This window comes from Amblyomma maculatum, chromosome 3, assembly GCF_055883805.1.
Source record: "Amblyomma maculatum isolate TAMU_Amacu chromosome 3, ASM5588380v1, whole genome shotgun sequence".
NCBI lineage: Eukaryota > Metazoa > Arthropoda > Arachnida > Ixodida > Ixodidae > Amblyomma > Amblyomma maculatum.
In genome coordinates this window covers 90,803,557-90,814,034 of record NC_139346.1, presented here as the reverse complement: position 1 = coordinate 90,814,034, position 10,478 = coordinate 90,803,557, and the positions used below count along the sequence as shown (strand labels likewise).

Sequence of the window (10,478 nt, the reverse complement as noted above, 5' to 3'; positions counted from 1 at the left end):
CCGCACAAAGCTCGTGCTTACAAACAAATGGGTGAAGCGGCGTGAGGTAATGTCCTTCCAAACAGAAGTTGGTAACTGCATTAGAAAAGTACAAAAATATATTGTAAAACGCTTTCGTATAAACAGATATAGACCGCAAGAAAGACGACACGCGCACATACGCAGGCGCTTGTGTGTGTGTGTCATCTTTCTAGTGGTCTGTGTCTGCGCTAGACCTTTTTTTTACACAATCGAAATGCACCTATTCGCTCAAAAGAAATTTTACGGATGCATAAAAGCAGCACAGGTATTGTGGCTTACCTCGCAGATCTACGCATTGCCATTCGCCGTCCAGTCTTCACGCTTCACTTTCGCCTGCCATACATTTCTCCGTCTCTTATTCCGTGGAAAACAAAATCATGTGGCTTCTTTCTTTCTTTTTTTTTTTTTTTTTTTTTTTGCTGAGCCAGCACAGAATGGAACCAAAGAACATGGCATGCTAGTTTTGGTGACTGAACACAGTACAATCGACCAGCGCACAGCACAACCGCTTCGAACACTACGCAGCAACTGCACGAAGCGACTTGCCCCAAGATGGCGAGCGCGGAGAATGCGGCGGCGCGGGGCATGCCAAAGGGTGTCACCACCCTGTACGGCGGCGCTGGTATCGAGGCACCATACACGCAACGTTGCACGGCGCAACTGCATTGAGCGGGCAGCCGGGGCAACCCAGCTTCTTTGCCTTCAAGGACAGTCTCGGTCGTCTCAAAGTGAAAGTGTCCACTGCTGAAGTGCTCTTCATACCCTGGTGCATGACGAAGCACAGCACGCCGATCATAATGGGATATTTGCAGCAGGGACTATTCAACCTGTCGAAGCAAACAAGGACCAACTGGGCGCATTTCGCCCGGGAAATGACCGCCGCTAAACTCCGGCTGCAGCCTCCGATGGGGGGACCAGGCGAAGAAGTCCAAATAGATGAATGTTTGATGAGAGGCAAACGGAATGCCAACAAAGGACGCTTATTGGCCGGCGACAACGTGATGCAGCACCGGCAAAATAACTACGGCGGTGTGGTGGACCGTGGTCTTTGGATTTTTGGAATGGAGTTTGTCTCGACGCATGAGCTGCGCCTTTTCAAGGTGGACCACCGGGACGCGGCGACGTTGGGCCCCATCGTCGCCGCCAACGTCAAGCCAGGGACCACGGTCGTCAGCGATGAGTGGGCCGCCTACAACTGTGTGCCGCAGCTGACGGACGCCAACGGAGTGGGTATGAATTTGGTTTACGAAACTGTGAATCATTCTGCCAATTTCGTTGATCCGGTAAGTGGGCCCACACCCAGAATATCGAAAGTGCCTGGAAGAAGGCCAAGTATCGGCTCATCAGAAGCGGCCGAAAATTCACGCCACAGCTAACCGCGAGGCCTACTTGGCATGGATTTGGTGGGAATCCATCAACGGTCCACGATGCTGCGAGGACCCTTTCCTACGACTCATGGAAGCCATCGCTCGCCACTACCCACTTTGAGCGACGCCGTCGGGCAGTCTCTGCTGATTCCGCCAATATCATCTCCTGCCCCAAAAGGCAAAGCTGCTTTGTCAGCTTTTATTTTTCTGACCTCTTACGGGGCCATCAAATGTTTGCTTTGGCAGAACTCGAAGGGCGTGTGCTTTCGGACTCCACCTTCCTCTAAAAATACCATGATTCACAAAAGTGAAACAAACCGCTGCAGTCGCCTAAATTCCACTGTCCGGTCAGCTGCAGCAACAACTCTTTTTTGATATTACGCTCCTGTATATTAATTTTGAATCGATATCTTCATTATGCGATGTAATGCTAAAGTCACCGTTCAGGGCGTCGGCTATTGTTGACCAAATAACATATGGCACATACCCACACAGGGGGATGGCTAGGAAGTGGGAATTAGAATTTTTTTTTACTTATACTTACATGTCTAAAACGAAAATGATTGGGGGGTATAGATGACAAGTATCGAAAACGTGAAGAACGCTCACGGGAGATGGCCATTGGGATTTGTAGAATAAGTTATATAAAAAAAATGCAAGGCAAACGATTTGATTGCAGGTAATAAAAAAAAATTGCATGGTGGTAAAAATTGACATGTGACTTTGGCCAAGGATGATGGCGGCAAATGATGATAATATCGGGCTACTTAAACTGAGGCCATGATACCATAGCCATGCTGTTTCAATGGCTTTTCCGACTGGGTTTGCTATTCTCATGCAGTTTTCCGAAGGCGTTAATCTATGCACCTTACGTTAATCTCCCCCGCCTTCGACTCTCTGCTCTATCCAATTCCCTTTGTCAATCTTCCATTGCCTAGAACCCCTCCTAAGGAAACCGGCCTCCCCTCGCCCTTCTCTTCTTCTTTCTCCCCATGCCGTGACGTCACGCATTGCAACGCCAGACATGAATGTAGGGGTGCGACGGCGGCGAGAGACGGGCATGCGACGAGCTTTTGTGAATGCTTTTTAATTTCTGACCGTGCACGCTTCGTTGTAGAACTCTTGCACCAAACACAAGGCGCGGAACTTGAACGAAAAAATTACGGTCGTCGCAGTAGCAGTATCCGCTGTTTTCTCTGCATGCTTCCTCTAAGTGAGACTTCAGACGAGATCCTTTCTTAACCCATATCTATTAGCAAAAATGTAGCCGGATGACTTTAACCCTGCGTGCAGGTTCTGTGGCTAAACAGCCACGTATGATCACATACTATGGGAATGTAAAGTCCACCGGGGCATCTAGTGCTAATCCCTTCTCTTGAGCGATAGGAGGCCGTTCTGGTCAGCTCGGACCCGGGCATTCAAGCCCTGGCCACCGAGTTGGCCACTAAGGTCGCCGCCAGCCATGGACTGCAGGCCATATAGTGCGGACCGTCTGCATCTGTATTTTGGCGAAATAAATATTTTCCAACCCAAAAAATTCCTCTTAGTGAAGCTGGTTGATGTTGATGGTGTGATATAACATTGAAAAAATAAACATCATCACCATAGAAGAAATAAATTAATTAAACAAAGACAATTTACTTCTGTTTTAGAAAACAGTTATTCAAAGTTAAACTTACTTTGCGTAAATGTCAGAATTAAAGCTCTCTATTCCAATGTTCAAAGAATTCATCATCGAATATACAATGTTTGCATAGTTTTGTCTAGTTACTATCGACCCGGTGGCCAAGAAAGCTATCCGCCCGTAATCACTAATCACGAAGGAAAACGAGGAGAAATAAAACCACCTTGGTGAAACCATTTGCCATTAATATCTGCTTATACATCATTGCACAAGGAAAGCATATGGGAAGTTAGAAAAAGAAATGAGCATTGCTAATTTATATTTTCTAAATATCGCAGCACTGGCTCACCATCTACCCTAATGCTTAAACATAACATGCAGTCCCTTGAATCTCGGCGCAGAATACACAGGCTAAAATTCCTCTTTCTACTAAAAAATAATAAATTATCAATGGCTCCTGATTTGTATCTTAAACCGGCATCGTCTAGGGCAACAAGAAATACGCACACCGAATCACTAACACCTTACTTTGCCAGAACTAACATTTTCAAATTTTCTTTTTTCCCGCGCACCATAACCGAATGGAATAACCTGCCATTATCATCCCTTCAGGACCTTGATTCCTTAGAAAAGGCCGTGCATTGATTTGCTGTCTTGCTTGTACTTGTGTAAATTTTATGTTCATGTTTTTGCACTTTATGCTTTTCTATTTTCTTTTGGAATTGTTGCCCCTCCTGCCAGGACCCTTCACTGGGTCTGCAGTATGATCAAATAAATAAATAATAAATAAATAAATAACTAGTTATTCTCTCGAGGTGCCTGGAATATAACGCTGATGAGCTTGAAATGCCTGTGAGGTACAACCAAACGATGTCCCATGGTGGAATCACGTATCTCCTTGTAGCAATGCTCACACCTTATATGCGCTCACCCGACTGGCATGAGCTAAATGCGGGTTTTGACTTTGAACCAGCGACAGAACGAATTTATTGACAATCTTTCGTGTATATGGCAAAAGGTAATGCGTGTCAGCAATGGCATTGCACCTAAGAACTGAAGTGCATAAAGCCAAAAGGGCACCATTCACGCATCTGGTAATACACGAAAGATTGTCAATAAATTTGTTCTGTCGCAAGTCAAAAACCGCATTTAGCTAATGCCAATCGGGTGAGCTTTTAGCTAATGCCAGTCGGGTGAGCTTTTAGATAATGCCAGTGCTATTCGGTGGTTTCCAGCAGTCAAATATAGTCAAAGAATTATCTCATTAGAGAAGTAGAGATTTTGCTGCTATTGCGATCCAAAGTATCGCGGCGAAATTGCAAACAGGTTCCGTGAAATCTCATATCAGGCGTCGTCTGGACGAGTTTATTGAAGAGGCGAAAACACGGTGAAGAATTTTATCCCCATAAAATTTGTCCTTGATTCGTCCTACATATAGACCATGTAACAATAACGGACAGACTGTGCTTTCTTTTGTGTCCCTGATTTAAGAACAAGCCATATTTAAAGGGACACTGCGGAGCGCTCCGTTCAATCATGGCTATCTGCGAAAATTGACTCTTCGGATCTTTTTCGCTTGCGAGCTTTGTGCCGCACTAAAGGATGGTTAATCGCTGATAAAGTTGAATTGAAGCATCCTTTCACCAGCGGGTGCGATTCATCGTAGGTTGTGATGGCAACTTGCCGGATCGTATTTTAGAAACCATGTTGAATGTATATCTCAATAGGTTAACGACTCATTTACAATCCCTAAACTGCAAGGAAGAAACTGTAGAAACAATGGTCTCGCAACAGAATATTGCGAAACTCACTCTTCGTAATTTTTAAGTAACTTTTGTGGTTGCTCATAACGCCACCCAAACAGTGGCTGGTCGGCCTCTTATATTCTTTACTGGATATTATTAGGGTTCGGTCGAGTAACTACAATAACCGTATCTGCCACTGTATTTCCCCTCCTCCCGCAATTTTCTGAGGCAAAGAGAAATTGTGGGCATGATGTGACGTACCAAGCTTGACAGATCTATTTATGGAGAACTTCAGTTATGCATAAAAACATATGTGATAGCAGCAGGCAACTGAAAGTTATTAGAGTGAATTTAACCATAGCCTCCTTTATACTCTCTGTGCCTGTCAACTCCGCGCTCCGCAGCCGTCGTCCCCGCTTCTCCTCCGTTGAGAAGTTTCGCCGCTGGCTGTCGAGAGATGGCTACAGCGACTTAGGGTCACCCTCGCCAGGCAAGTGCCGGGTATGTGGCGGGTGCGCCGTGTTGCAATTCGTTCCGGATAGCCACGCGCTGTCGCCCTGTCGCTCTCTCGCTGTTTCGTGGACAGTTTTGCAATGTGCAAAGTCATGCTACTACTTTTCTCTGCCTTCGGCTGCTGCAGGAATACAGCATTGCACTAACTGGTAAGTGGCAACTTTGCTTTATCCTTCCGTCGATCGCTGCGTAGTGTTCAGCTGCTTTGAGGCTTGTGAAAAATAGTGACAGCACCAAAAACTGTGTTTATTAAGCGTCAATACTGCAATAGTAATGTTAGATGTGCACGTGTGCTTTCTGGACTGAAAATCTAATTGCTTCCCTACGTAGTGTGCTAGATGTGCTCCTGCGAAGTTTTTTTTTTTTTTTTGCAGTATACGCTAATTGCGAATTTTTGTGATAAAATAGAAACACAAGATTTACCTATTGTGAAGATGACTACTTTAAAGCGAGTAAACCAAATCTTTCGAACCCTATATTAGTTTTCCTTGTCAACTAAATCGCTGTCTCTCTCTAGCATCGGAAACGGCAAAACTCGCACTCAAACGCATTAAGGCCTGTGAGAAATAATGACAGCACCAGAAGTGTGTTTATTACACGTCAGTAAGGTAATAATAATATTACATGTGCACGTGTATTTTCTGGACTGCGATGACAACTTCCTCCCTGGTTAGCTCGTCTGTGTGGTATGTTACATGTGCTCCAGCGCAGTATTTTTTGTTTCGCTAACTGCGCAATTCTGTGCAAAAATAAAAACACGAGCTTTGCCTATTGTGACGATTATTTTGAAGTGTTCCAGTAATATGCGTTGTGGGGTTAGTTGGTTCATACTCAGATAGGTTTTATGCGCACAAAAAGACGACGCAAAAAGACAAGGGAGACAGGATGCGCTCCGTCCTGTCTCCTTTGTCTTTGTGTGTCGTCTTTTTGTGCGCATAAAACCTATCTGAGTATTTTGAAGTGATCGAAACAGAAAGATGCAGCGCGTATATTTGTTTTTTCTTGTTTTTCAAGTTGAAAAAAAAAAAACGTTTGTACGACGCGCTGAATCATTGAAAGTAACAGCTGATACCAAAATTATTCTCCTTGCAGATCTCAATGGCATACTGCGATGCAGTTGTTCGAATCATCTGTAAATCAAGCTGGCTTCTGAAGTGCTATCAGTGACAACAGTGACCGTGAACATTTTTCCCTACTTGTGGCAGCTATTCATCACACCACTTGTACATGGTACTCTTGTAGCACAATTGCTGTTGTGAAATGTGTAAATAAATGCTGGTGCCTTTCTTCATAAATTTTGTTTTATTGCAGCGTAGACTAGCATTGTAATTTTTCTATTACCATTGGTGCTAGCGGAGCAGTCATGCAGTTTTCCGAGCCATGCGTAATTTCTTGAAACTGCTTGACATAAAATGTCATATAGCGTTAGTGTTATTGCCTAACAAGTATATCATGATCACTTGTTATGCTTAGTGGATGTCGGCCTTACAAGTAAATATGCTGAATATGCACGACTCATGCTTAGGGACAGTTATCCCGCTAGCGAATAACAGCGCTCCTGCCCCGCGCCGACGTTCGTACCCGTGCGCCTCGACCCCTACGTCAGTGGCGCCCTCAGCGAGGGGAGCGGCAGCGCCGCGCAACTTTACTCGACGGCGCCGCTCCATTGTTCGCGCGGCGCATTGAAAGGACAGAGTATAAAGGAGGCTGTGATTTAACTGAATAGATTTGCCGACGCCTAGCTATTTTTTTTTTTGTGGAAACAAATTATGACGAGGGTCCCTTCTGTTGCCTGTTTGCAATTATGTTCATCATGAAAGTAGTAACCCAGAGCAGCCGTAACATTAAATTGCGCATTGCGCAAACATTTTATAAACCGACATAGTGTCTTGCTTCCATTTTTGTAAATTGGTATAGCCACGCAAGCTTCAAAACGATGTGAACAACAGAAGCTAAAATCTTCCATGGTTAACACAAACATATTTAGCATTTCATGCTTCCCGCACTGATTAGTCTGCATAATAATATTCGCAAGCTTCAGAAACATGTTACGTAATGGCAACTTTGTAATATAGTTACAGCTCTTCCAGTGAATCTCTGGCGAAAATATACTGTTTCGTGGATGTGCCCTTCTTCATCGCGTGCTTGCATCGTGCACGGGTTAGGACGACGACTCTGCCATTTCATTTCTAACTTTTATAACGCAATACTCAGTCCCTCTAATCACGACGATGTGTCACGAGATACGGAAATACAGGGGGAAATTGTTTATGCAACTTCATACTAATCATGAGACGTCATGACTGTCATGATAAGAAGAGTCACTGATAAAGAATGACTCCCAAAAGGTTATGCAGTCACACTAGAGTCACGTGGCAAGTTAGGTCGCCTCAGTACAAGTCGCATTTGCCGCTCAAGTCATCCCAATTTCCAACGCAGGTAAAATTCACGCGCACAGAATGCTTGTACGGTGACAACACAACACATCAAGCCGGGGCAAAACATTGTTTTGTCATCTGAAAGCGCGAATGCAGCAAATCGCACGTCCTCGGTATCACTAAGGCATGCGTTTCAATTTTAACCTTTCCAGACCTTTTCGGTTTCGTTACTTAATACCATGACTATATCGTCATCATAATATTTCTTCGTCACGATCTCCCACAAAACGATCCTACTCTACTGGTCTGCGAGGTTACAGTGACAGAACGCCATCGCTCTCCGTCGAACTGCGTACAAACCGCGAAGAATAATTGCGATAAGAAGAAACGTTCAGCAAGTTTGAACTAGCGATTCAAACATCACGCGCTGGTCCCACAAAACCTCTCCAAAGAGAACCGCTCCTATCGGAAGTCAACGATCGACCCGCAAATTATGGCCTTCAAGATCACCAACGCGCGAGCGGTGTAATGCGGAGGCCATATTCGGAGGGTGGCACGGCGTCGCCGCCATTTTTCGACACTCATGAGGCAAAACGTAAAGTCCCTCGGGGCTTTAGCAAAACGGCTCCACTAGCTCCACCACGCGGAGCGTCGGAGCAACGGCTGACGCGGAGCATGGCCTCCGAGATCACTCCGGCGCGTGTAACGTGCACGCGGAGGTGAACTCGGAGGCCATGCGCGGAGCGAAGCAAGCGATCATGCCAGCAGCGGTGGCTCTGCTGTAACCACGCTCGCCGGCACGCGCTACGCGTTTGCGCGTGCACCGCGAGCGAGGCAGTTCTGATTTTGTTGGTGATGAAGAAATCGACTGCTTCTGCGATGCTAGCACATGCCAGGGATATAAAACACTGATCGCGGACAAGAAAAATCAATCTAACCAAAAGGATAACACGCGGAGCATACGCCGACGCGCGCCCTACCCTTATAATGACACTGATGACTTGAGGCTCTTGCAAAATGTTGGCTCTTCACTTTTAGCTATTTTTGGCGATGAAAAGTCGCACCACGTTGTTGCATGGGAAGACACTTGGCTTCATCCCGTGTTACGGTTTTCTGTTTTTCTTCTTTTTCTTTTTTTTTCTTGTTCGTGGTTAACGCCCGAAGGCGACTCGAGCTCAGGCCGTAGCAGAGGGCTCAGGAAATTTCGACCTGTTCTGATCTGCTGTTGTTCTTTAACATGCAGTGACAGCGCAATTCAAATAACAATAAGGCTGTGTTTCTCACTCTTAACCATGCTTATCATCATCATCATCATCATCATCCTGATTATACCCACAGCAGGGCGAAGGCATCTCCCATATTTCTCTACTTAACCCGGTTCTGTGCTAGCTGCATCCACTTCACCCCTGCGAACTTCTTAATCTCATCCGCCCATCTAACTTTCTGCCGCCCTCTGCGACGCTTTCCTTCCCTTGGAATCCAGTTTCTTACCCTAAGCGACCATCGGTTATCCTCTCTTCGCACTACATGTCCTGCCCATGTCCATTTCTTCTTCTTAATTTCTACTAGAATGTCGGTAACTTGGGTTATTTTTGTGACCCACTCTGCACGCTTCCTATCTCTTAATGTTATCCCTACCATTTTTCGTTCCATAGCCCTCTGGGTTGTCCTCAACTTAAGTAGAACTCTCTTGGTTAGCCTCCACGTTTCAGTGCCATAGGTGAGTGCAGGTAAGATGCAACTGTTATATACTTTCCTCTTTAGCGATACCGGTAAGCTGCTAGACATACTCTGCGAGTGCTTGCCAAATGAGCTCCATCCCAATCTTATTTTTCGTGTTATTTCCTTTTCATGGTCCGGATCTGCGGTTACTACCTGTCCTAAGTAGACATATTTGCCTACTACTTCCAGTACTTCGCTACCTAATGTAAACTGCTGTTCCTTCCCGAGACTGTTGAAAATTACCTTAGTCTTCTGCATATTAATTTTCAAGCCTACCTTTCTACTTTTCCTGTCTAGGTCATCAATCATTATTTGCAGTTCATCCCCCGAGTTGCTTAGCAAGGCAATGTCATCAGCAAATCGCAGATTACTGAGGTATTCTCCATCTACCCTTATCCCTAACTGCTCCCATTCCGAGTCTCTGAATACTTTCTCTAAACAAGCTGTGAATAGTACTGGGGAGATTGTGTCTCCTTGCCTAACACCTTTCTTTATGGGAATTTTGTTACTTTCTTTATGCAGAACTATGGTTGCTGTGAAGCCACTATATATATCTTCCACCACTTTCACGTACGGCTCGTCTACCCCCTGATTTCGCAATGCCTGCATCACCGCCGAGGTTTCAACTGAGTCAAATGCTTTTTCGTAATCAATGAATGCTATGTATAAGGGCTGGTTATATTCCGAGCATTTTTCTATCACCTGATTGATGGTATGGATATGATCGATAGTAGAGTACCGTTTCCGAAACCCTGCTTGATCCTTTGCTTGATTGCAGTCTAAGGTTGTCCTGATTCTATTAGCGATTACCTTAGTAAATACCTTATACGTAACAGACAGTAAGCTGATTGGCCTGTAATTTTTAGGTCCTTAGAGTCCCCTTTCTTGTGAATGAGGATAATGTTTGCATTCTTCCATGGTTCCGGTACCGTCGATGACACCAGGCACTGTGTATACAGGGTGGCCAGTTTTTCTAGCAAGATATCTCCCCCGTCCTTCAGAAAATCTGTAGTTATCTGATCCTCTCCAGCTGATTTCCCCCTTTTCATAGTTTCTAGTGCTTTCCTGACCTCGTCCTTCGTCACTGGTGGAACGTCTGACTGTTTTT

The 10,478-nt window shown here is 45.1% G+C and overlaps 1 pseudogene; it reads left to right on the top strand.

Moving 5' to 3' along the window:
• Nucleotides 1-926: 926 nt before the first annotated feature.
• On the top strand, nucleotides 927-1,509 carry LOC146195263 (uncharacterized; annotated as a pseudogene).
• The last annotated feature ends 8,969 nt before the right edge of the window (nucleotides 1,510-10,478 follow it).